Source organism: Peromyscus maniculatus, chromosome 11 (genome assembly GCF_049852395.1).
Source record: "Peromyscus maniculatus bairdii isolate BWxNUB_F1_BW_parent chromosome 11, HU_Pman_BW_mat_3.1, whole genome shotgun sequence".
Taxonomy (NCBI): Eukaryota; Metazoa; Chordata; class Mammalia; order Rodentia; family Cricetidae; genus Peromyscus; species Peromyscus maniculatus.
Genome location: NC_134862.1, coordinates 19,433,339 through 19,458,893, shown reverse-complemented (window position 1 = coordinate 19,458,893; position 25,555 = coordinate 19,433,339). Strand labels below are relative to the sequence as shown.

The 25,555-nt window shown below is 41.3% G+C and overlaps 1 protein-coding gene across 1 annotated transcript in view; it reads right to left on the bottom strand.

The window, feature by feature from the left end:
- Cdh20 (cadherin 20) overlaps positions 1-23,767 on the bottom strand; it is a 242,858-nt gene extending 219,091 nt beyond the window's left edge. Inside the window, exon 1 of the mRNA XM_006994174.4 lies at positions 23,496-23,767. The gene's annotated coding sequence lies outside the window, so the exon portion shown is untranslated. The remainder of the gene's footprint in view (positions 1-23,495) is intronic.
- Between the last annotated feature and the right edge of the window lie 1,788 nt (positions 23,768-25,555).

Below are 25,555 nucleotides of genomic sequence, written 5' to 3'. Positions count from 1 at the left end.
TCACATCCCCAGTACCCATGTGAAAATCTGGACGTGGCATCACACACCTACAATTTCACTGCTGGGTAGCCAACGACAGGTGGGTCCCTAGAGCTTGCTGGCAGCCAACATGTCTGAATCAGTGAGTTCCTGATTCAGTGAGGGGACTCTGTCTCAAAAGACAAGGTTGAGACGGATTGAAAAAGACACCTAATGTTTACTTCTGGCCCCCATATGCACACATATACATGCATATGCACACACACACACATGAATGAACACATAACACCTGCATGCACACACACACTAGAAGTGAAATTTTATATAAATAACACTTCTCATACAAATACCTATTATAAGTGTCTAATTTCAAGATTAAGGCAAAGATAATCTGCATGCAAACAATAAAGGCATTCATGTATACTGTTGAGCATTGTGGGAATCCAAGAAACAAACACTGATGCCAGAAGAAAGGGTTTTGATTAAAATTGAGGATTGTTTTTATCATTGCTTCACTTAGCTATTACCTACCAAAATACCTGAGAGAACAACCCTAAAAAATCTAAGCAACCAAACAAAACCTTTGAGTGTTGTTCTCTAGATGATGAAGTGGGTGGTTTTAAGTTGGGAACTGCTGTCAGATCTGTGTTTTTATCACAGAGATGAATGAATGGGGTGATGACTGTCTGGGTGGGAACAGTGCAGCAGGAATCATAGGCCCTAAGTGGAGGTGACCAGGAAGAAGGCCAGCTGGCAATCAGGGAAGCTTTCTTGATACATGTGAAGAGCTGTTAGGATAAGTTGGGAGAATTACTCTGTGTGGCACCCAAGGGCTTAAATAGGGGTGTAAATAGAGGAAAACATTTTTAGGTCTATAGTGTGAGTAATTTCCTAAGACAGAGGGCTTCTGGAGATGGAACAGAAAACATGTAAAACTGTTAAAGTCTTTGGTTTCCTAAAAACTTTGATGGTACATGTTACATGTTGCCAGAATTTGCTGGTCTCATATTTTGAGATCCCAGTGGTTGGTCAAAATGGAAAGAGAGTATCTAACTATTTTGTCAAGGAAGAATATTAAACATGCTCTCCTACTCTGCCTAAACTACCTTTTACTATTATTTCCATCTGAGACAAATTGGAGTATCTCAACAGTCCCTGACATATACCCATGAGACAGGAAGGATATAACTAGCAACGAGCCCATTTCTTTGAACAAAGTAGCAAATCTAACTTCACCCCTGGCTTTCACTCCCTGCCCTCATGGTGTGAGCTATACAATTCTGAGAATTTAATCTCCTCTTCCTCTAGCCTGACTACTACTATGATGTGATTATATTTAAGCTGAAATGACAATTAGTGCTTGCTTAACTCTGGCAGGCAACTAATATAGTCCCAGCATCTAAGGCAATTGTTATATCTTAAATTCCCACCAGAAAATTCTTATTGTTGAAATGGTATCAGGATAAGCCCCCAGGAACTCAACAAAATGGTTACAGAAATGTGCTGGTGGTCCAGACACAGAACTTCATAATAATCAGAACAACAAATGTCACTTACAAAGCTTCCAGAAATAGTAAAAATGGAGAAGTAGAAGGCACACAGTTAGTAACAGGTAAAACTTTCCATTTCTTTATTATCATAAATCACGAGGCTCCATTGATGCATATTTTATCACAGGACTCTTGCCATATGTGATCTGAAGTTTCTGAGCGTATCCCCAGGGACCACGGTTACTGAAATAGATAATCAAGAATTCCTTTTATGCCCCTCTCAACACTGGTGCTGCTCAGATTGAAATTAGCATCTTTTACAATGAAATACCAGTTGCTGTCACAAACTGACATGACAACTGGAGAGAGAGGCCTGTTTATCCTGTGCTTCATGTCTTCAGTTCATTGTGGTTTATTAAGATGTGTACTGTAAGTTCCTGAATGAAGAGACATTGAGTTTTTGCATAATAATTATCATTTGAATAGAGTTCTTATGAAGAACCCATTCTCCAAAGAGGGTGGGAAGTATTGAAGGTCAAAGATCAAAACCACCATTGTATTAAGCGTCTCCTAGAAACCTTCAATTATTCTTCAAAATGTGTCTTATAAGATGGGTTTCCGCACTTTTATAAGTTTGAAAGATTATTTTCAATTACAGATGAATTTAAGGGACAATCGTGAATCCACATGAACCCTCTACCCAGTTACAGACTTCTGTAGGTTGCTTCAGCTTGGACATTAATCTTGTGATATGAGAGGTAGTTCTGTATTAAAGCAAGAGTTCAAGACATGTGTCAAGAGTCACACTGTTGGCACAAGGACTTAGGTCTTCTAAATGTGCGGCTTTCTCTACCCCATGTACCACCTAAAAAGATTTTATTTTTCAGAGCTGAGGACCATACCCAGGGCCTTATGCTTGCTAAGCAAGCACTCTACCACTGAGCTAAATCCCCAATCCCAACAGATGTTTTTTTTAAACGTTCAATTTTTCAGTTATTTTTTGGAGGGGGTACATAGTATAGAGTAAAAATAGTCTATTTTCTATTAACATTTGTGATCAACATTTATCTTGTGTGTGTGTTCTATGTGTTGAGGAAGATAAAAAGTGGTTTCTGCAGATAATCGAATGTCATTCCTTTGGTGTTAGCATTATCAATCTCCCTTTAAAAATGCCCATACTTGCTCAGAGAGATGAAGGAACCTGTCCAGGAATGCAAGAACTGGGCCAGGGGTTTACAGCCAACAGGACTCTAGCAACAGGGAGCTTAACCCCTACCCTCTGCTCCAGGAGTTCATCCTCAGATGGAAGAATGACATCCACATCAAATGGGGTGACTCCTGGTAGTGGTGGTACCTATCATGTTTTTCTGGAAGCAGCATTGTCTGTTACTGGGCCCAGAGACAGTGCCCATATCTACTGCTGAGATCTGTACCTTTGTGTCTTTCACATTTTAAACTAGTTTACATTTAATTTTGTTGTTGTTCTTGTTGTTAAACTAAGATGCAGATGTTATTTAGTGTACCATCTCCTCTCGTGTCCAGTGCTGCAAAACTGTTGTAAACTGATAATTGAGTGCACATTGAGGTCCTCCTGGGCCAAAGGGAATGTCCAGAGAACAGAAGAGGCTGGCCCTCTACCAGTAGATATGGCAGGACATGGCTTTGCAGCCCTCCGCCCTTATATACTTGGTCATACTCTAGGTAGCTGTCACAGTCTTTCTTCGGGGTCTCAGTGGTGAGAATCTTAGAGAGTCTGCAAACAGAACAAGGTTATGTTTACGTGGGTAATGCATATTTCATTACAGGGGTAGTAAAGGTTACATACATTTATCTATGGAGAAAGATAGTTTTGGGTCATGGAGAAGACTGAGGAGAGCACTATCAGAATCAAAGGTAACTGGTCAGAATATTGCAGGCATTAAGATAGAGCCTGGGCTTTTGTTATCTAATGTATTATCTTCTCTCGTGTCCAGTGCCACAGATACAGATAATTGATGTAAATTGCTAATTGATGAGGTGTATCAGAGCCTAAAGATATTGGTCTACCTCCTCCTTCTTGACATACAGGAAGGGCATATTTCCCAGCCTCTCTTGTCCTAAGTTATATTGGCATGGCATGACAAGGAAAGGCCTCTCAGCACTGACTACAAAGCATTCTTAAAGACCTTCTGGACTTTTTGTCTTTGTTCTTCACTGGCACAATGACAGGAAAGATTTTGTTTCCACTAACTAGGAAAGCTGGAGCCACAAGGTGGAAGAAACCTGAATTTTAGAATCATCACTAAGAAGTCAAGCCCTCAGGAGGAAGTTGTAGTCTGTCATGGACAAGTGGACAAGAAGTAACTTACTGTTGGGTTTATCTTCTGAGGTTGGGTGTTTTGTTATGGCATATCACACTTCATCTTCCCATGTAATGATGGTACCCTTTGTTTCTGGTTTGTAACCTCCAATCACCCATCTATGGTTCCTTTGGAGTGAAAGTGAAATCATACTATGATTCACTCCATCTTGATGGTGACTGTGACATATCAATGCAAGATCCCAGGTCCCTAGTAGAACCTCATTGGAAAGCTACATGTGCTACTAGGATGAAAATAAAGGCCAAAGAACCAGCAATAATTTTGATAGGAGTTTATATAAAGATGACGATGTCACAACATAAAGCAATAAAATGGGAAAAACAGATTCTTTGCACATTGCTGGACATACAGTATTAGATATTCCTAAGCAACATGAAAATTCAGTGGACATTGAGGCAGTGTAGAGGTATTTCAGCAAGGAACTGCCAAGATAGAAGAGAAAGGCTGTAGTGTACAAGAACAGTGGTGTGATGTTAGGCTGGAGAGAGCATAAGAACCTGAGTTTGATTCCTAGAGACCACTTGAAAAAGCTGGGCATAGGGCCCAGAGAGATGGCTTGGTAGGTAAAGGTGCTTGCTGCCAAGCTGACAACCTAAGCTAGACTCCTAGAACCCACATGGCAGAATGAAAGAAGCGTCTCCACAAGCTGTCCTCTGACTTCCGTGTGTGTGTGTGTGTGTGTGTGTGTGTGTGTGTGTGTGTGTGCATGTGTGTGTGAGAGAGAGGGGGGGGCATAGGGGTCTAGGAAGCCAGCCAATTGCCAATTTCAGGTTCATCTCCTGTGTGAGCATTGGGAAAGTCACTCAAACTCTGTGGATATCAATGAGACTTTAGTGCTGGCTCAGTCTAAATGCAACATAAGCACCATGGAGGAGCCTCACTGGTTGAAATACCACCATGTCAGATGAGTCAAAACATTCCACTTTGATCATTCTGTGTGTTTCCTTTGGCCATGCACGTGTGGCAGTTAAGGAGTTTATGTAGCCTTTAACCTAAAGTCAGATGCTCCCACATTTGGTCCTGGCTTAGAGAGCTATGGTCTGAATGAAGATACTCTGAGTACAGAATTGCTAGGGCTTGAATCAGTGATAGTGTGGAAGAAATATACATACATATATATAAAGTTTTTAAGCAGTAGGACTGACATGAGCAAGTCCAGACCAGAAACTTCCTAAGAGCAGAAGAGTAAAGAAAGTAGCCCATGTGGCAAAGGAAGTCCACACTTAAAATGTCTGTTGAGACCTCAAATGTTCTAGCAAACAGAAGAAACATGATGTGGATTTAATTATAGGTAGGGGAGGGGTTGTGGGTAGATAATCAGAAAATGTAAAGATGAAAGAATTCAAATAAAGCTAAGATTGACATATGGAATGTTCCAGATACTTGGTTGATGTCTCTATTTCTATAATCACCAACCAGTAACATGATTCTTTTTTTTTTTTTGTAATCTTTATGGATCTTTGGAGAGGGAAAAATGGATAATCTTTGGTCAAAAATACATTGCAAGTTTTAAGAAAACTTTAACAGTGCACTCATCTGGAAAGGAAAGAGGTGTGTTATCTGTGAAATTCTCAGCATCTGAGGAGCTGCATGTGAAGGTTTTCCTTTTAACTTAAATGGAAAGAACTCTAGATGGTTCTGGAGGAGGCCATGTGAGGCAAAGGTAGAAAAGAGATAAGATAAAACTGTTTGCTCCAACAATTATTCTCCCGTTTATTGACAGCTCCTCTTCTCCTTAATTACAGCTTTGTTGACAGCTATTCACTTGGCATAAATTCCTTTTGAAATAATTCATACCCCAATTTGCTTTAGAAATAGAGACATGTTTAAGAGATGAATTTTTTTGTGTTGTTTTGTGTTTTAATAATGGTAAACAGTTGGGAGACAATCAGACCTGGTTGTGTCATCAGCATTTGCTGCTGGGGCAAGACGTTCTTTGGATAATCAATTCAAGAGCTCCTATTTCTAGATCTCAGACTCACAGATTGAATAATCGCAGGAGTGTGAAGGGAATGGGAAACAGGAGTGACTCTAAAACAGAGACCACTGGGTTTTCTGACACACTTGGCAAAGGTAAGCCCAGCACTCCCTTGATGGACTCAGCCCGGTTCAGGCTGGGGAGAAGCTGGAATGACAGAGAAAGGGGGCATGTTTGATGGAGAGATCAAGCTGGTCCTGACTTAGACACTTCCTACCTATTGGTACTATGTTGAGAGAGAAAAGTCATCAACAATCTTATTTAGCTATAAATCCCCAAAACTGCAGTCACCAATATATGCCCATTGAGGCAATAGTGGTATGAAGAGGTGTAAGTAATAGCTTTCTTGATAGAGTGAAAGTCTTTTTTACAATAGGGGACTCGTGTCTGGTACTGCAAACCTGGTCAAGAACTTGACAGTTCTAAGGAGGCCAAAAACCCCATGGAAAAACAACTAGTGTTTTGCTAAATGAGTAGTATCAAATTCCTTAGTCTTATGCTCATGGATTAGTGCAGCTCTCACTTCTTAGTTACTTTCTGTTCCTGTGATAAAACACCATGACCAAGGTAACTTATAAAAAACAACAACAAACAAGCAAACAAAAAACCAGCATTTAGTTTGGCTTACAGATTCATAAGGTTCATGGCCATCATGGTGGGGAGCATGGCAGTAGTCAGGCAGACATGACATTGGAGCAGAAACTGAGAGCTTACATCTTGATCCAAAAGCAATAGGCAGGGGATGGGGTGGGGTGAGGTGGGGTAAGACAGAATGAGAGAGAGAGAGAGAGAGAGAGAGAGAGAGAGAGAGAGAGAGAGAGAGAGAGAGAGAGAGAGAGAGAGAGAGACTAGGAATAGCTGGAGTCTTTTGAAATCTCAAACCTTACCCCCAACAAGACCACACCTCCTAATCCTTCCGAGTTGTGGTGTCACCAAGTATTCAAATTTATGAACCTATGAGGGCCATTTTCATTTGAATCAGCATACCATGTCAAAGGAGCTTCTTCCCTCCACTGGTTAGAGATTTTAATACGGAGACCCATAACTGATCAAAGTTCAGAGAATAACTGAAATGTGAGCTCTTTATCATAGCTCCTCTCCGCAAGGCTCAGGAACAAAGCAGAGGAAGGAACAGAGAGGCTGTAAGAGCCGGAACAGGCGAGGGGCTGCTGCAAAATGATGTCTTCTGGGCATGACAGGCCTGTGCACGCAGGATCTCCCAGCAGCTGCTGGCACACGACAAAGCCAGTCAGCTTTCCAGCACGGATGGGAGAGGGGTTCACATGGCCCTGCCCCTAGAGGAGGAGCTAGGAGAAGAAAGTCAGTTTCCCCCAGCTGTGTGTCCCCTGGAAGGTTGCCATGCTCCAGTGGAGGACCTTCCACCTACGTGCATGTGGGCAACGCTGTTCTCAGTGGGTAGAAAGTACGTAAGGGAAGTAAGAAGGGACCTAAAGCTGTTGGGGAGCTGTCCAGGAGGAACAAGAAGTAGGAATGAGGTGTGGCTGTGATCAAAACACACTCTATACATGTGCTGACTTCTCAAAGAATGAATAATTTATAACTATTTAAAAATAAAAATATTTGTTTTTCAGGCTGAGGGGTCCTAGAGGTAAGATGTGGATTGTTCCTTTGTCTCTCTGATCTCCAGGTGAATTTTATTAGGGTACACAATATATCACCACACAGTGTTCAAGCCTGGATACCTGGACCTGAGTTATAAGACTTCTTTATCTCGAGGAAAAATTAAGTTGCTGGAACCCTTGATGACTTATACTCAATTGACCAAAACACTTCCTTAATCAGCTATAAATCCATTTGAATCATTTATAATTTCACACAATCTTTCTGACCTCTTCTGTTCTCTCAATTAGTGAAGATAATGATTATTGAATTAAACTGTGCAATTAACCTCAAAGCTACCTAGATTTCCCCCTTTGCCAGATTTCAAAAGTATATGAGTCAAATTTACATTTTATTTTAGCTTTTTTATGTTCCTTGAAAAATTCTACTTACACTCATAAATAAAGTACACTTGTCAAGAACTATACTTTTCAATTTTTTAAACAATATTTTTTCTGAGTTCTTTCCATAAATTGTTTATTGCTGAGCATGGCTGTGACTTTTCAGTGTAGTTACTTATTTTTGATGCCTTCAATTTGGCTTAAATGCTCCTTCTACTCAGCACTGCATGTTGGATATTTCAGAGTTACCTTTGGGGTCCTTGATAGTGAGGGGAGGCTGCAGAAGGGAAGTTAGAGAACTCTTTACTTTAAAGGTGATTATTATAATAAAACACAACCTGTAACAACGGTGTAGTTCCCTCCTTTTCACATATAAAGGCTATTGGCATAGTCGACATTCTTTTTCTTGTCTATATATCATTTGCTCCTGCTCTAGTGATTTGAATACCTAGGGTATTCAGTGGTATTACCAGGGTGGTGGTGTTTATGATCATCTCTATGTTTCAGAATTCTGAATGAGTTTAGAGATGGCTATAGTAATGGCTGTGACTTGTACCAAAGCAAAAAAATATAGAACAGCCAGGACATGGGTTGAGCAATAGTGAATGTCTGTACATTTTTTTTTTTTTTTGCACTTGTGGGACCTCTTTGTTCTTAGGCTTGGTGAATCTAGAGAGGGAAACATCTTTGTTTTTTTCTCATGTTAATCCTATTTTATTCTGCCGAAATCCCCCAAATAGGCAATCAAGCTGTCCATTCAGAGGATTCAAGGCTCACTTTTCTGGGCTCATATGCCATATTCCAGGAACTTTATAGCTGTAGGGATATTTCTTGTGCTTCATTATGGTGATGTCTGAGTTCTGATTTATAATACCCACTATCATGAAGTATATTGAGAACAATCTTTTTATAAAGGTTTCCCTGCATGAAATAACCTAAAAACCCAAGGGGACAGTTGTGCATAAAACATAAGCTTTCTAATCTCCACTCCTTTTCACAAAGTCACAGAAATGTTCTTCAAGCCACACTTGACTTAGTGAAATGGTACCCTGATGAGCAAATGCAAAGGTACGAGGCTCACCGAGGCAGTGATTTCTGAGATGTGTCGGGATGGGATACTACAGGCTATGAGCATCTAGCACCAAGCCATCTCATTAACAGCAGATGACCATGATCATTGGCAGATATAGAAATGGGCTTCCCTGGAGCTTCCCAAACCCTAAACACAGCAAACCCTCCTGATTTTTAGCAAAACAATTACTCCACAGAGAGTTGAACAGGATTTGGTTTTCAGTTGTATGGTAAACACCGTGGTCCTTCCTGCAAGTGTCCAGATGCTTTGCAAGAATGATAATCACAGAATTACAAACTCCAATAAACATCCATAAGCATAACCAGAGGAACAGCAGCTTTAGAAGGCAAATGCCCAACTATATTCTAAATCCTTTGCTGATTATCACCTAGCATGATGTTCAGGAAGCAGTGTTGCTGAGGAAGTCACTAGGTTCCATCTGCAAAGGAGAAGCTATTTTCCACTCAAGCCTAGATCCAAGGTGCTGGACCCTGGGTGTGTAAGGAGAATGACTTAAAGCATTTACATTGGTGTACCTTTAGTTTATTTTATTGTTTGTTTTTCTTTTGGTTTTTAGAGACAAAGTTTCTTTGTGTAGCCCTGGTTGTCCTAGAACTAGCTCTGTAAACCAAGCGGGCCTCAAACTTACAGAGATCTGCCTACCTCTTCCTCCCTAGAGTTTGGATTAAAGGTGTGTACCACCAACACCTAGCTATTTTCTTTTATCTTTTGGAATTGAAATAATAAAGACAGAAGCAGTAGTTGTATGTCTTTATGTGTTTGTATATACATGTTCATGTGTGTAGATGTGGGTACATATACACATGGACTCCATGTTGGCATCTTCCACAATTGCTCTTCATATCATTTTTGGAGACAGGGTTACTTGATGAACCCAGAGTTCACTGATTGGTTGGAGTGGCTGGCCAGCAAGCCCCAGGGACCCTACTGTGTCAAAGTTAAAGTGTTGGGATTACAGGCAAGAACCTCTTGGTTGGCTTTTTTATCTGGGTTTTGGGTAATTGAACCTAGGTCCTCATCATTACACAGGAAATACTTTACTGACTGTGCCATCTCCCTGAACTGTGAGAAAATCGTCTTTAAAATCAGTTTGTTTTTTGAAATATGCAACAAGATAATCATAAAATAGAAGATAACCCAATATGACAGTCATGATCAGAAGAGAGAACAATGTATAATGACATCGTAAACACCAACAGAATGGCTGCCAGGACTTCCTAGGGTTGTAAGGATGAGAGCTCTGAAGCTGGCTTCATGTGCCTTGCAGCTTGGAAGCCTGAATTCTTCTCCTCTGATTTCCAGAATTGCATCAAAATGCTGATGTCAGTCTTCCCTTCACAGACATTTAAATAAGCACTAAAAATCTTGTTTTGCTCATTTGCTTAACATCAATTTAAGACAGTTTGAACTGTTTGAATGGAGCAACATCATTTGTAATAGAAAATAGCAAATAATTTTTGAAATGATGTATTTTAGGCTTTGGAAGATGTTTTGAGTATTTGCATAAGTAGCCATATGTCTCAAACTCTGGCAATTGCCAACATTTCAAATAAAATTGTGCATCCCTGCGAACAGATGAGGTGGTTACTGTAGTAGTTGACAAGAGATTGTGTAGTTTTGCGCAGAATCAGGTTTAGGTAGGAAGGCCACTTAATTCCTCTGTAACTCAGTTTCTTTAGCTACAAAATGGGATTAGATTTATTTCTACTTCACAGCATTCTCTTTTATTGTGTGTGTGTATATGGCTTATGTGTGTATTTGTAAAGGTGCAGATGCATATATGTCGTGGTACACAGGTGGAGGGGCAGAGGACAGCCTGATGCTTTCTACCTAGTTTGAAAACGGGTCTTCTGTGTCTTTCTACCAACTATGTCATGCTAGCTAACCTCAAAATCTGTGAGGACTTTCCTGGGTCTGCCTTTAATCTTCTCACCGATGTCCTGGGATTGCAGATTCTAACGGCTACACCTGGCTTTCTGTGAGGCCTGGGGGCTAAACCAAGGCCATGCTTGTCAGAGCTTTACCCACTGGGCTATCCCTCCAAAACTTCATGGAGTTCTCCTCAAGAACACACAAGATCTTGCTAATGAAGAGCTTTTACAGTGGTTGGCACTACTGAGAGATCCTTATTCTATGTGGCATATGGTAAGACTCTCCTTCCTGCCTATTCTATTACACTTACCCCAGTAACTGGATGTGTAGGTGGAAATAATAGATCTTGTTTTTCTTAATAAAATCATAAAAGTAGATTGCAAGGTCATTAGTAGCATCCTCCAAGGAAAAAAAATCTTCAGACTCATTGAGTGCTGGAAAGTGCCTTGGAAATGTCTGACCCATCCCCCTTCCTGACGCTTGTACTCTTAGAGGCCCTTGCTGCTGCCACCTCTCCACTCTCTAGTGTAGAACCATTCATCATTAGCAAGCTCATCATTATGCTGAGATAAAATATGCTTCCCAGCATTTTCTGTTCAGTGACCCTGGTTCAGGCCTGCAAGGCAATGCAGAATAAATTGATTTTCTTTTTTAAATGAAGAGATTCCTGATACTTGAAGGTGCCTGTTTTGGTCCCTTTGAGTCTGGCGTATGTCAGGTTTTTATTTGAATGCCTTCAACCTTTTGCATGTGAACAATGTGTTTGATAGGGCCCTTCCCAGTGCTGTTTCCACACCCATGACCCAAGGAGACTGTTAAGAGTGGAACAGATCAAGTGCACCTTGATCAAAACCAGAATTGGGTTGCTCATCTTTGGAAATGCAAAATGAGCAGGTACCTGGGGGCTTGAGTATGAAAATGACCTCTGCAGCTGAGTGAGCCTCATGTGCCCTTCAACTTCCACTCAGATTGTTTTCCCCACAGGCTGGTGGTTGTGTGAGACTTCATCTTGTTAAGTCCAGCACATGCCTCCTTGATCCTATGTCTTCATCTAGTATATCTTAATTCTCACTTTATGGAATTTGTAACCATGATTGTCACACAATAATGTGTGCAAACATGACACTATTTAAAGCAAAACATCATATGTGACAAGTTCAGACAGAAGCCAACAACAGAGGATTCAAACCCTATACTGGGTCAACCAAGACTTTGTTTCATTGAAGAACTATTTATTGCTAAGGACTGGCAGTATGGTTTAGTGGTGGGTGCAGTGCTTACCTAGAATGTTTGAGACCCTGAATTCCATCCCAGCTGGGGGGTTTGGGGGTAAGGGCAGTGATATAGCACATGGGGTTCTTGGTTTGCTTTCTAGTATTGTATCTAAAAACTAATAATTTATTGATAGATATGGTATACCTTGGCTATAATCCCAGCATTTGCAAAACAGAGGCAGGAGGACTGTGAGTTTAAGGCTAGCCTAAGCTAAAATACTGATACTCTGGCTCAAAAAAACAAGAGAGAGGGCTGGAAACCAGAGGTACAGTGTTCACCTAGCACACACAGTATCCTGGGTTCCATCACTAGCTTGGGAAAAAAGTGTTCAGCATTTAGGGAGATAGCACCCTCAGGAAATACAAAGTTGTTCTTCTACAGCTTTCCAATAGATCATCTGCTAATTGGTTTGGAGGAAATTGTGATTCAATTTTTTTCAACTATGTTCCAGTCATTGTTGGTAGACTGAGGCACTCATAGCAATATTTTGGTCAATTTGGGCCTCCAAGAAAATGATCTTAGTGGGAGAGACTTGATCTTGATTAAGGAATGTTGACTTCATTTTCCCCCAAGGGCTTATCTAATTTTTTTTTTACAAATAAATAATATGTACAGAAATTATTTAGGATTTGAAAATTGGGTACCTCCATCCTCAAACTGAAATATATTCTTTAATATGCAAGCATGGAGTAGTTCTCAACCAGGGCTATTTTGACCCTTTGGGACATTTGGCAATGATTAGAGACAGTTTTGATTGTCCCAAGTGGTATTACAAGCATGTAGGCTGGGATGCTGTTGCATGTTCTCCAATGCAGAAGGTATTCCTCCAGACAAATTAGTGGGGTAAGATGTCAGCAGTGAGGGGGCTCTTAGAACTATTCTTAGAAGGAGGCAGTGCAATTGAGTTGTTAGGTTATGTTGGGCTTTGGGTCTTTAGTTGGAAACATGCCTACATTGATGCTTATGCTTTTGTTTTAGCATATGTAGTATGATGCTGATAGTAATATGGGCAGAAAAGACAACTGAGGTAATGTATGGGGGACTCCCAACATAGCATCTGGACCAGAGGTAATGGAATAATTAAATGATGGCTTTTGTTATTGTTGAATTTTCTTTCTTGCTTGATTAGTATACATTTAATTGTTATGAGTGAATATTTAGAAGTACCTAAGAAGTACATAACATTTCCACATTATTTGCATGTGTGTGCTTAAAGAAACAGCTGATGGCGGGCATGGTGCATGTCTTTAATCCCAGTACTTTGGAGGCAGAGGCAGGCAGATCTCAGTGAGTTCTGGACCAGCCTGATCTACAAAGTAAGTTCTAGGACAGCCAGGACTGTTATACAGAGAAACCCTGTCTTGAAAAACCACACACACACACACACACACACACACACACACACACACATACACACACACACACACGCACACGCACACGCACACGCACACGCACACACACAGAGAGAGAGAGAGAGAGAGAGAGAGAGAGAGAGAGAGAGAGAGAGAGATCCCTATGCAATTTGATAATTCAATGTTAGCTCCAAAAATGACATGATGTCTTCTGTGCCCATCTTCCTGAAACATTCCACCAAGATGAGACGCTGAACTGCCAAATGGAGCAATTTTTTAAATGATTACTCAAAGTTTTTATTTCCACATATGAATATGAATATACTCACATTTTTAGACTGAAATAAATATTCCAATACTCTATAGTTGAGCATGTAGGCTAAAGTAAAGGTAATGCAACTAAAACAGTTTAAAATCAGAATATCAACAGAGATTCCCTTGATCACCAGATATCATTTGCTTTACATAGGATTTGATAATCATGTTATTTAATCTTTATTTGTAAGATGAATATTCTTGGGAGTTCTTGCTAATTTGTAGAGAATATATCCAAAGATGTGCATTCTTATTTAGTACCCCTCAAAGGCCACATGATTCAGACTTTCAATTGTAATACTTGCTTTCAATGATGTAATGATGATAACTTTGCAAATTTGTACTCCAAATAAAGCCTCTGTAGCAACTCAAGAGTTTGCAAAGCAGAAAGCTTAGAAATAATATTGTGTATTGCATTAGAATCTGATGGGCTAAGGTAATAAGCCAAATGCTTCTGAGCCTTACGATTCTCATGCTGAAATCCCAACCCACCATGTGATGATATTCAGAAGAGAGGTCTTGGGAGGTAACTGTATCACAAAGGTAGGACTCTTTTGAATGGAATTGGTATTCTTATATATGAGCACCTGAAAGAGTTTCTTTCTGTAGTGTGGGAATACTAGATAGGAGAAGATGGCAGTCTGTAACTCTCACTAGAACATGATATGCCAGCATCCTGATTTCAGACTTCCAGTTTTCAAGTCTGTGACAACAAATCCCTGTTGTCTATTAGTCACCCAGTCTACAGTGCTCTGATACAATATCTAGACAGACAAAAATATAAGAAAATATAGAAGTTTGTGCATGGAATGGGCACAGAAATTCCTGTAGCATCCATTAGTTTCACTTGGTATTAAACAGGAGTTGGCAAGATTTTCTTAGATACAAAGACTGGTTTTTCTTTTGATAATCTTGACAGACTGATAATAACCTTCCAAATTTCAATAACAGTACATTGTCACTGATCTTAATTGAACATGAAAACTTGAGCTGGTGTTCTATTTGAACCTTCTGCCATCCTGTCCAGATACTGGAAGTTACCAATATCTTCTAGCTATAAACTCTGTGACCTATAACAGTGAGCTGCATGTGAGATATAAAATAGTGCAATATTGGCACAAGTATTATGCTAGTAACCAACCACTTTTAAAAATTGGATTTAAAGCCCACTCCATGAGATGGAACCCATACCTGACACTGATAAAGTGGCCAGGAACCTAAGACTAGATAGGTCACAAGCCTAGCTGCAAACCTGTCATTATTATTCTGTCAATATTAGTGTACTATGTCTAAAGGGACATAGCAATAAAATGTTACATACTCGTAGATAAGTGTATTACTAACACTTCATCAAGCTTCTTGCGGTAAATGATAATTAACAGATACTCACAATTGGACAATATACAGAGAGTGAGGGACATTGAAACACTCAGTTATAAATGGATGTCTTCAGCTTTGAGCTTCAGGGATCAATGCCAAAAAAAGAAGCAGAAAGATGTATGATCCGGAGGTGATAGATGACTCCAGGGAAATGATGCCTTCCAGACACAACAGGACTGATGCACATATAAACTCACAGAGACTATGGAAGTATGCACAAGACCTGCAAATGTTGAAGCAAGACAAAATCCCGGCACTGGAAAGTAGAGGCAAAGTCCCAGCCTTAGCCAAGAATCTATGTGTAATTGAGACCTGCTGGGAAAGGGAAAATCAGTTTTCTGCAGTGAAGCATCATTCCAGGGTGGGCTCCATGCCGGGAGTAGTCGGGCAACACAATCAAGCACCGTAGTAATTTTGTGGACTTTTTATTCATTTGTTTTGTCTAGTCATTTTTTTGTCTTAAAGTTTTTTGTTTGTCTGTCTGTTTTTTTTTAATTTTCTCTTTTGTTTTGGTTTTGAGAGAGACTGAACATGAATTTGGGTGAGTAGAGAAGTAAAGGGATGTGGGAGGATCTGGGGGAGGAGAAAGCATGGTCAAAAGAGAAAATTTAAAAAATGAAAACCTTTTACAAATCTAGATAAAGTCTCCTTTGCGTGAAATTCTTTTAGCCAATTTTTCATAAAATTATTGAATGAAATTATATGTGTTGGTGTATGAACATATTATGATAAATCTACCATTTATGGTTTGAACAATTTGCCTCTTTATTTAGACTTGACAAATATTTCCTAGACATTGACTTTAGCAAATGAAATAATCACAGATATGCTATAAAACATACTGTTCTTTTAGGGAACAATATTAACAGTCTTATTCATGGATTTTAAATAAATGTATTAAAATATTTAGACTTGCTTACACTGAAAATGTTTATCCAATAAATTATGCAAGCTGATATTTAATAAACTATCTTTTAAATTATTAGTAGAAAGTGGAAATCAAAATTTGGTTGGTACAAAAGCAGCCAGCAGAGAGGAAGTGAGCTGCACTGTGTATCTTTCTGTGCTACTTTGACCACAGCCTAGTAAACAACCTTCTCTGGAAGCAGCGGGTAACTGAATCTTCATGCTAATTCTACTGGACTTTCTCCTGACTGCTGGAGCCCAATTATGCCAATATTACACTATGTACTGTTCTCTGGAAACCACCAAAACCACTTTGTTCATCCAACATTTAAATGAGGCCAGACCTTAAAACACAGGGAACAACTTACTTACAACATTTAGTGTCGCAGATGCATATGTTTTTCAAGCTTAGGATGGAAGGCTAAAGCAGTCTATCTTACTGTAAGGCATGTGCCAGGACAGGTGTGTTGAAGGGTACTGGCCACAGTGATATCACATGAGTGGGAAGCCTGGAGTTTCTCTGGTGCTTCCAGATTTTACAAGCAGGGCTGCAGTTCTGTAGTGTAGTTGAGCCTGACAATTGGCCAGATGTCACAAAAGCTGTGTGACCACCAGATGTAGCCCTCACTACAGAAGGAGATGATCATTTTATTAATTACCCCTCAATTAGTTGATACAAAGAAGAACATGCAGTAATTTAGTGATAATGGTCTGATTAAGACTCAGTGCTTAAAAGGTAGGTGCTTGACTAGAAAACCATCAAACGATAGCATCTCCTTTATTGCAGAGAAACACTGAACATTTCAAATAGCTTATTTGGATATAAGCACATTCAGTAGCTAAGCTAAAATAAAAAAAATTAAAACATTTAATTTGAAGCTTTTCTATGCGCTTATCTACTCCACATCCACACCAGAATATTAACAATAATTATTACAATTATCTGTACACACATCTTGCTTTTTAAAAGAAATAACAAAGACCATTCTGGAACCTAGCTTTAAGTGTAGTAAATACATGTAACTTGAACATGCCACTGATTTAATTTTACTTACATTATAAAGAAGCATCAAGACTAAAAATCTGCATATCAAAGAAACCATTACTGAAATGAAAGGGCAGCCTATGGGGTGGCAAATAAGATTTGTAAGCCACATATCAGATGAAGGATTAGCACCTAAGGATTAGCCTAACATGCAAACATAGGGCTAAGTTTAAACAAATAATGAGGACTTGAACACATAGTTTTCTAAAGAGGAAATAAAAATAGCCAACAAGTACATGAAGGGGTGCTCAACTTCTCTAATCATTGGAGAAACACAAATAGAAATCATTACATCACTGCAGACCTGTTACCATAGTTTTTCTGAAAATTATAAGAGATAATAAATGTTCATGAGGGTGTGGATAAAAGGGAATCCTTGTACATTATTGGCAGAATGTAGAGTGTAATAGCTATTATTGCAAAATAACACAGAACTTCCTAAAGAAGCCAAATGAGGCCACCATAGGGCCCTGACATTTTCTTCTGAGAGATCACCACAAAAATTAGGTCATTACTTTGTAAGAATACTTTCACATCATGTTCACTGACATCACAACAGTCAGTGTAAATAAGCAGCCCAGGCAAAGCAACAGGTGAGCAGGTGAATTGGAACATATGCACGGGAGTGTACTATTCAGCTATTTATGGATGTACCTAAAGAACATTCAGTCACGTGAAATACAGTAGACCCAGAAAGAATAGTAATGCATGACTCACTTATATAATTGTAGAATGGGGAAGGAGAGAGATGTAGAAACCAAAAGAAATGCCTCATGCACTAGAATCAAGACTGGGGGTGATGAGCAGTGGCAGAGCAAAGGATACAAATGTGTAAGCAAAACTAGTTCAAAGCCAGGGACAGACAGCAGCTTAGAGCATCAGAGCTGGCCTTTGCTCAATGAGGTGATTGGCTCCTCTGCCAGGAGGAAGAGGGGTAACTGTGTGAGGGGATGGGGATGTTCGTTTTGTTCTCTAGAGTAAGGATGTTACTCTTTGTACATGACTTATAATGTCCTGCTATATACCTTAAGTATAATTTAGCTTTTTAAATGACCTAAAACAATTTGAGGACTGGGGTTGTAGCTCAGTGGTAGAGTAATTGCATAGTACCTGAACAAGTACATAGGACAAAAACTTCATTAAAAATTTAAAAATTAAACAAACATATATTTATTAGAACATTCTACAATATTGGAAGGTAGAGGCAGGTGGATTTCTGTGAATTTGAGGGCAGCCTAGTCTACAGAGCTAGTTCTAGGACAGCAAAGGATACACAAAGAAGCCCCATCTTAAAAATAAAAACAAAATCAAAACGAAACAAAAACAAAAAACAAAAACGAAGAATATATTACAAGTAAAAAATTAACATTCTAGTTAGCTATAAAGGAAGAGCTAGGAACAAAAATGGCATAACATCTCTTATAATGAATGTCTCTTCTTTCTTAGGGGATAACTATATTCATCAACATATGCTCTAAATTGAGATTGTCAAACTGTCCTAAAAACTGCAAAAATAAACAAACAAAAAAAACCCACCATTCCAGGAATTCCAAGTATGTTTTTATTCATTTATTTGGTATGTATACATGTATGTTTGTGTGTGTGTGTGTGTGTGTGTGTGTGTGTGTGTGTGTGTGTGTGTGTGCACATGGCCAGGCATATGTACATGGAAATCAGAGGACAACTTTCAGAAGTCAGATCTTTCTTTCAACCATGTGGGGCCAAGGATCAAACGCAGATCATCAGCCTTGGTAGGAAGCACTTTGACCCACTGAGCCTTCTTGCCACCCCCTGTGTATACTTTTGTGGCATGTGTGCTTTTGTGGGGAACTTTACATTAATGTTTATATCTTTGGGGAAATGGGTGGTATTATTGCAGCTTCATGAGTTTTTTTAAAGCAATCAAGGTTTTTAGCTTCTTTATTCTTTTACTGTGTATTGATATACCTCCAAACCAAATGTTCTCCAACGTATGATCTCTTAAACATTAAGACAGTCTTTGAAAGAAGTTGGGCCATTTCACTGTGTGTTGTACTTAAGTAATGCTTTAAGTAGAATGTTCCCTGGGTTCTAAAATTGTCAGTCCATGTGTAATTAGGAGTGTTCTCAACTAGACCGTCTTGGTTAGCAAGAGATGGGTGGATTATTCTGGAAAACTACTTAGCGAGCCATGAATAGCAATTAAATGTGAAAAGACTAAATTTCTCTTTTAAATGGGTTGTTGCCATAACTTAACGTGGCAATGTGACTCTCTATTTTTAATTGCTGTAGAAAGTGCTTTTCATGAAGTTGATTTTTTTTCCTGCTGAGAGCTAGTTTCATATTTTGGACCTCTTACATTTTGTAACATTCAGCAAGTGTTCTGCCTTTGTGGTACCTTTTGATTCATGGTGGATAAAAAATGTAAAGGTTAGTAAAGATACTGTCATCTTTCTTAAATAAAGAGAGAAGATGAATATCTTGGAGAAATTGAGTATTTCTCTCCACGAGATTACATGACCTTATCTTATTTCATTATGCTTTCTCACTTTTTATTCCCAGAATGATTATACTTAACACTGACACTTAAAGATAGTCCATTTTAAATTCAAACAGGAGGAACTTCGATCCATATTCTATGCCAATATTAGGATTCTGGAAGGTTGCAGTCTGATGAATACACATGTTTGCACTGCCTGTCTTGAACACCATGGTTCTCTTGCCAGTCCCAAAGTCTGTCTTTTCATAAGGAACTGATAACTGCCCGCTCTTTTAGTAAATAACACTACATCACAGTCTGTTGCCTCTAATAACTACAGACGCTCAGTTGCTTAAACCACCTTGGTCATTCAAATTGCATTTTCTTTTGTCTCTAAATTGCAGAGGAAAATAGAGAGGAGGGTATGCCTTCAACACAGTGTGAAAGATTAGTCATTGTGCACAATTTATTTCAAATGAGAAAATTAATAAATGTCAAGAATGGAAGTTTTTCTCCTTGAACTTTAAATGTCTGTGAAGAAAGTGTTGGAGAAGAATAAGTCTGGCAACATTTATACATGTTTTGATTGACCTGACAGTGAAAGAAACTCCTAATATTTCACTAACTAATACCAGTTACTGAGCACAACCACTGTGAATACAGCTTCATGTGCTGGTTTTAAAAGATGAAAAATCTTGACCCCAGTTAAAATAGAGGGTGGGGAAGGGACCCACCTCAGCTCTATACTCTTCTGGGAAACCTCTTTCCCTGAAACCTTAACTAGGAGTTTTGGAAGTGCCACAAGAAGAAAAAGACGAGCCAATGGAAGTAGTAAATGCCACTGTCTATGTCCCCAGTTGCTCTTCGTTTTGATGCTTTGCAACCCTGATTGCCGAGCTGCAGGTCAGAAGGAACAGTCAGCTGTAATTATTCCAGTCACACCTCCTCACAATGAACTCTTTATCCCGTGTTTACAGCCCTCTTTGGCAGAGGCTGTCCTGCTGTCTCTAAACTAAGAAGAACCACCCTTTGGCTCCTCTCGGCATCAGCTGCCTGAGTTTCAAGCTGGGATGCCAACTATCAGACTTCCTTTTCTTCCCAAGTGGACTTCTTCTTCTCCTACTTTTTTTAAGGGTGAAAAGACCTATTCTCACCAACCCCCCATATATTCTGGCTGATTTATGTCCTAGCCAGCAGCTCTTCCTTCCGTATCTCTTTACATTTTCCCTCCTTCCATAGACTGCCACTAGGCAAACCACATTTAAAGTCCAAAATTGTACAAATAAATAAATAAAATGCTTAAGCACACAGTACTCACCACTATGAGGGGAAAAAAAATCAAGGATTGGTTTATGGATAGAGAGAAATCAAGGAAATCTTTCTATAACTTTGTCACCAGGGAAAGACATAGTGCTTCTCAGTGGCTCTCTTAATGAAGTCCAGCTATTTATTTAAACTCATCAACAGCTGTAGACTGAAGAGCCCCAGAACTGGAGGAAAATTGAGATGCACACCAGAGTCTGAAAGCAGACTGCTGAGTCCTCTGGTATGGTAAATATTCTCTGTTCAGGTCTAGAAGAAAGAAAGAAGTCCTTCCAGAGCAAGGTCAGGAGAAGACACTATTATCATTTAAAGTCTCCTAGCAGAGGCGGCAAAGGACCTTGCTTAGACATCTCCCACCATCTGATGGAGTCTCCTTCTTGAATCTGAGAACACAAGACAACTAGTGCTGGGTCCCCAGCCTATGCTGCTCCAATGATAATTCTAGAACCCTTAACTGCTTTGTAAAGACCATGCATCTTATCTCTCATTCCAGTCTTGAAACCTTAACTGACTTCTCTTAATGATCTCCCCTCTCAACCCACAGCACTTACAACAGTCATACTGCTTCTCTCGAGAGAACTGGACATAAAATTTTACAGAGGAGAAAGGTAGAAGGGGGTTAGTTCAGTAGTACAAACATTGATTAAATTCCCCAGCAAATCTCTCCAAATTAAAGATTTTTTTCTACTAGTATGCACAAGAATGTCAAGAATGCTAAGTCATTTTTATGATTGTACTTTGCTTTTCCATTTTAATGTCACACTGCCACATGGTATACATGCTAAAAATTTACCTCCTTAACCTGCGAGGTAGCAAACTTTTCACAGAACATTAACATTGGGTGTTTCATAGACTGTCTTTTCTCAGGATGCTCAAAGCACTTTTTAAAATTCAAAAATAGACCATGCCATGAGAACAGTCCTATCAGGAAAGGCTGCTGGATGCGCTGGCAAATCAGAAGCACAGGAAAGGTCACAACAAAGTCAGTGGCCATAAGCACTGCAGACTCTAGGAGCTTGATCCCACTATATATACACATCCCATTCGCGCTACATCTGTCCTTCTTCTCTGGCAGGAAGGGATGTGGCCAGCTTAGAGGCTTGACCTCATCTCCTGCACTCAGTAACTGCCAGGTTGCTCTCCCTTACTCCTGCTGTGTTTTCTGCTTCCTCAGCAGGGCCAAGACTGCACCCTGGAACGGATATGATCAAGGGCTAAGCCAAGAGGGTAGCAATCAACCTCAGGTGTCCTTGAGGCTTCCTCCTGTGTCTAAAGGGAAGGTTGCCCCTGCTAGGGAACATCCTCTCAAGACTGAAGGGGTCATGAAGGGGTCAAGCAAGCGACTAGCCCATGCTGTAGAAATACACCAGAGGGGAAAGGTGGGTCAAGTTCAGGGTCAACGAAGGCTCTGCTTCCGTCTGAGTCTGAGGAAGAGACAGGAAGAAAAGTGCTTAGGGATATAGTGAGCAGCTACAAGCATGGTTCCTGTGCATTCCAGTTACGACTTTCTGTTGTGTGTTCTGCTCTCAGCTAGATTTAGTCCTTGGCCAGATCCCTGACACCATAATTCTGGGGCATTTATTTCCTTTGATGGAGACACATCAGAGACTAGAGGAAGCCTGGGTACATTATGTGGGGGACAGCGGCTGCAGACTCAATTTCCGTGTGATTATAGTAGTCAAATCCTCCGATCCTTCCTGATGTCCATGCCAGTAAAAGCGGCATTAATAATAATCATTGCGATTCCACAGTAAACTCTGAATCTACCCAACGATGAACTCCGCTGTTCTCTCATGCCAGGATGCCAATCCCACTTTTCTCTCTACGTAGCTAGGTTCAGCTGGGAAAGGACTCTGGCATTGCCTCGAAGCTGCCCTCCAGATTCCAGCCGCCACAGCGCCGCCGAGGCCAGCTCACAGTTTGCCTATTGCTTAGGACAGGTTGGGACTTAGCGGAGGCATTTTCTTTGCAGAGCTGAACGTTTCACCTTATCTGACCTCCTCCACTCGCCTCCTCACCTCCCGGTTCTATCCAAACCTCACCACCAGACAAGCAGAGCTCAAACCACCCGCGCACAATTCAGAGCTTTCCCAGGGACTGCCAGGACTCGGGGACAGGAAATCCGGGGAGTTGGTGATGTCCGGCAGGTGGCAGGGACTAGAGTCACCACCACATTCTCCTCCCACCGCAGAGCTCTGGCGCGGGGGAGCCTAGCACCCTAGGGCTAGGATCCGCCAGTAGGTGCCTGCTCCTCCCCAAAGCCTCAGTCACGATACTCTGTTCCGGGAACAGCTACCCTGTTGGAAACTCAGGCAGCTTCTCTCTTGGCAGTCTGAGGGAGATGTCACTGGGTACCAGAGAAGCGAAGGGCCTGGGTCAATCGCCTGGCACCCCGCGCTCCCCATGTCACCGTCACTCGGTGCGCACAACCCCGGTATCCAGCGCACAACACTCTCCACCTGCCCCTCTGTCTCCTTGAGCAGCGGCTTTCCTGCTCCCAGATCAGTCCCCTAGCTGAGGCAATCCCTTTCTGTCCCCTTTTCTCCCCAAAAGTCCCAGGAAGTGGAGCTTAGGCCGGCAGTGATGCCCCCCAAGCGGCAGATAGTAGAGGGAAGGTGCTGCACGGAGCTGAACCGCGCGGGGTGCTCTGGTGGCGTTTCCAGAGTGACCTCCGGTGCCTGGGGACAGACCCCAGCCCTCTGCTTTACCTGGCACGGCGGGCGACTCCCCGGAGACGTTGAAACTCCTCTGTGGCGGTTGTACAGCTCACATCGCTGCCTTCCCCTTTGAGCGAACCGGTGTCCCAAGTCTCTCAGCCCCAGGTAGCGTCGCTGCCCCTACCCCACCCCCCTTCCCCCCAAGTCAAAAGTGTCACAGCTCTGCTGCCTTCGGATGTTTCCAAAGTCTCCGCGCAATCGCCTGGAGTTGAGAGCTGATGACAAGCACTGCAAACACGCAGATGTCCGCGGCCCCAGGTCTCCGCCTGGAGGGTGAAAAGAGCCGCCTAGTCCTCCTGGTCACAGTCCCCGGAGCGCTGCGCGCGGTCCGCTTCCTCCCCTCCCTCGCGCCTTCCCTAGCCCGAGTGGCTGCCGCCTGCCTGCACGGCGGGTCCTGGTTCCCCTGCTCATGAATATTCTGATAGAGGCTAATGCTGTTGAAGTAAATTGAATTAGCCAATTGGTGCCAGGAATGTGCGCTCGCTCCTTCCTTCTGAGGAGCTGTCTGGAACCCCACCAGAAGAAAGCAATTAACGTCCGGTTGGCACCCTGTGGTTTAGACCAGCAAGGGGCAAAATGGGTTAATTCTTTAAATGCCATTTAAAAACCACATTTAAATATTTAAACTTCTTTATTGGCTGGGGGAGTTAGAAAGTGCTAACCCCGAGAGGGGAATGAAAGAGAACAGAGGGCAGTGTGGGGACGCTGGTGTGTGTGTGTGTGTGTGTGTGTGTGTGTGTGTGTGTGTGTGTGTGCGCGCGCGCGCGTGTGTGTGCGTGTGTGTGTGCGTGAGTGTGCGTGTGTTTATGTGTGTGCGTGTGTGTGTATGTGTGTGTGTGTGTATGTTTGTGTGTGTGTGTGTGTATGTGTGTGTGTGTGTGTGTGCATGTGTATGTGCGTGTGCGCGTGCGCGTGTGTGTGTGTGCGTGTGCGTGTGCGTGGGGGGGGGTGGGGGGGGCTCTGGTGCATCTAAACTTTGTCAGGAAGTTGAGGTGACTGATTTTGCATAGCCTCTGGGTTCTCAGAAGCAGTCCCTGAGTCAGACAGAAAAAGAGGTGTAAATGGGGTCATAGAGGAGATGGGTATTAGCCCAGGTTGACCTTGAGGGTACGGAGGACTCAGTGATATTTTCAGAGGAAGGCTTGTGGGGAGATGGCAGAGGGAGACTGACTCAGGGAGTGTTGAGAAAATGTTAGGATTTCTTTTGTTCTCACAGCAATTTTAAAGTTTTCAGCCTATGGGTTAAGTAGGGGTGATATGAAGCCATCCTAAGGGCAAAATGTTTCAGGCGGGTTGTATGTAGCTTGTGGCCGCAACACGAAGTTCCGAGTTTGATTCCCAGAGCCCACAAGAAAAAGATGGGAGCACTACGTAGAGGCAGATGGATCAGGTGGGTCACTGAGGCTCTCTAACCAGCTAGCAGATGAATCAGGTGAGTTAGAGGCCAAGGAAAGACCCTACTTTCAAGACAGTCAATCAATCAATCGGTCAATCAGTCAGCGGGCAGTACCTGAGTGGGGGGGATACTAAGGCTAACCTTGGGTCTACACATGACTGATCTAGAAGGCACTGCCTGTTTCATAGTTCAAGCCTTTCTTCCTGGAATCAAATTTTAAAACTGTCAAGAAGGGGCCTCCCTTGTCCCAAATCCCACCCTGAGTGGGAAGTTATTGACTAAGGGAGGGGTTACTGCTTGCAGCTTTGGTACAGTCGATGAGCAGCCTAGCTGAGAATTTGTCCAGTTATGCCTCTATATCTCCTTCCAGTCCTCTAGTGAGAGTGTTTAGGGTTTCCTCCCCATCACCGACCTCCTAAATACAGAAGCTGGTTTGGTTGAATTAGTATGTTAATGAAAGATAAACTGTGCAAATGCCTTGTGGCAAAATGATCTATATAAACAACCAATAAAAAATATGTACTTAAATAACCACTGCAATCCCCAAATACAAGACAATATTAAATGTTCTAGTTAAGGCAATTGTGCCGTATTCCTGAGATTTCAGGAGGCCTAGAAGCAGAACTCATATTTGTAACAATATAATTATCAATAC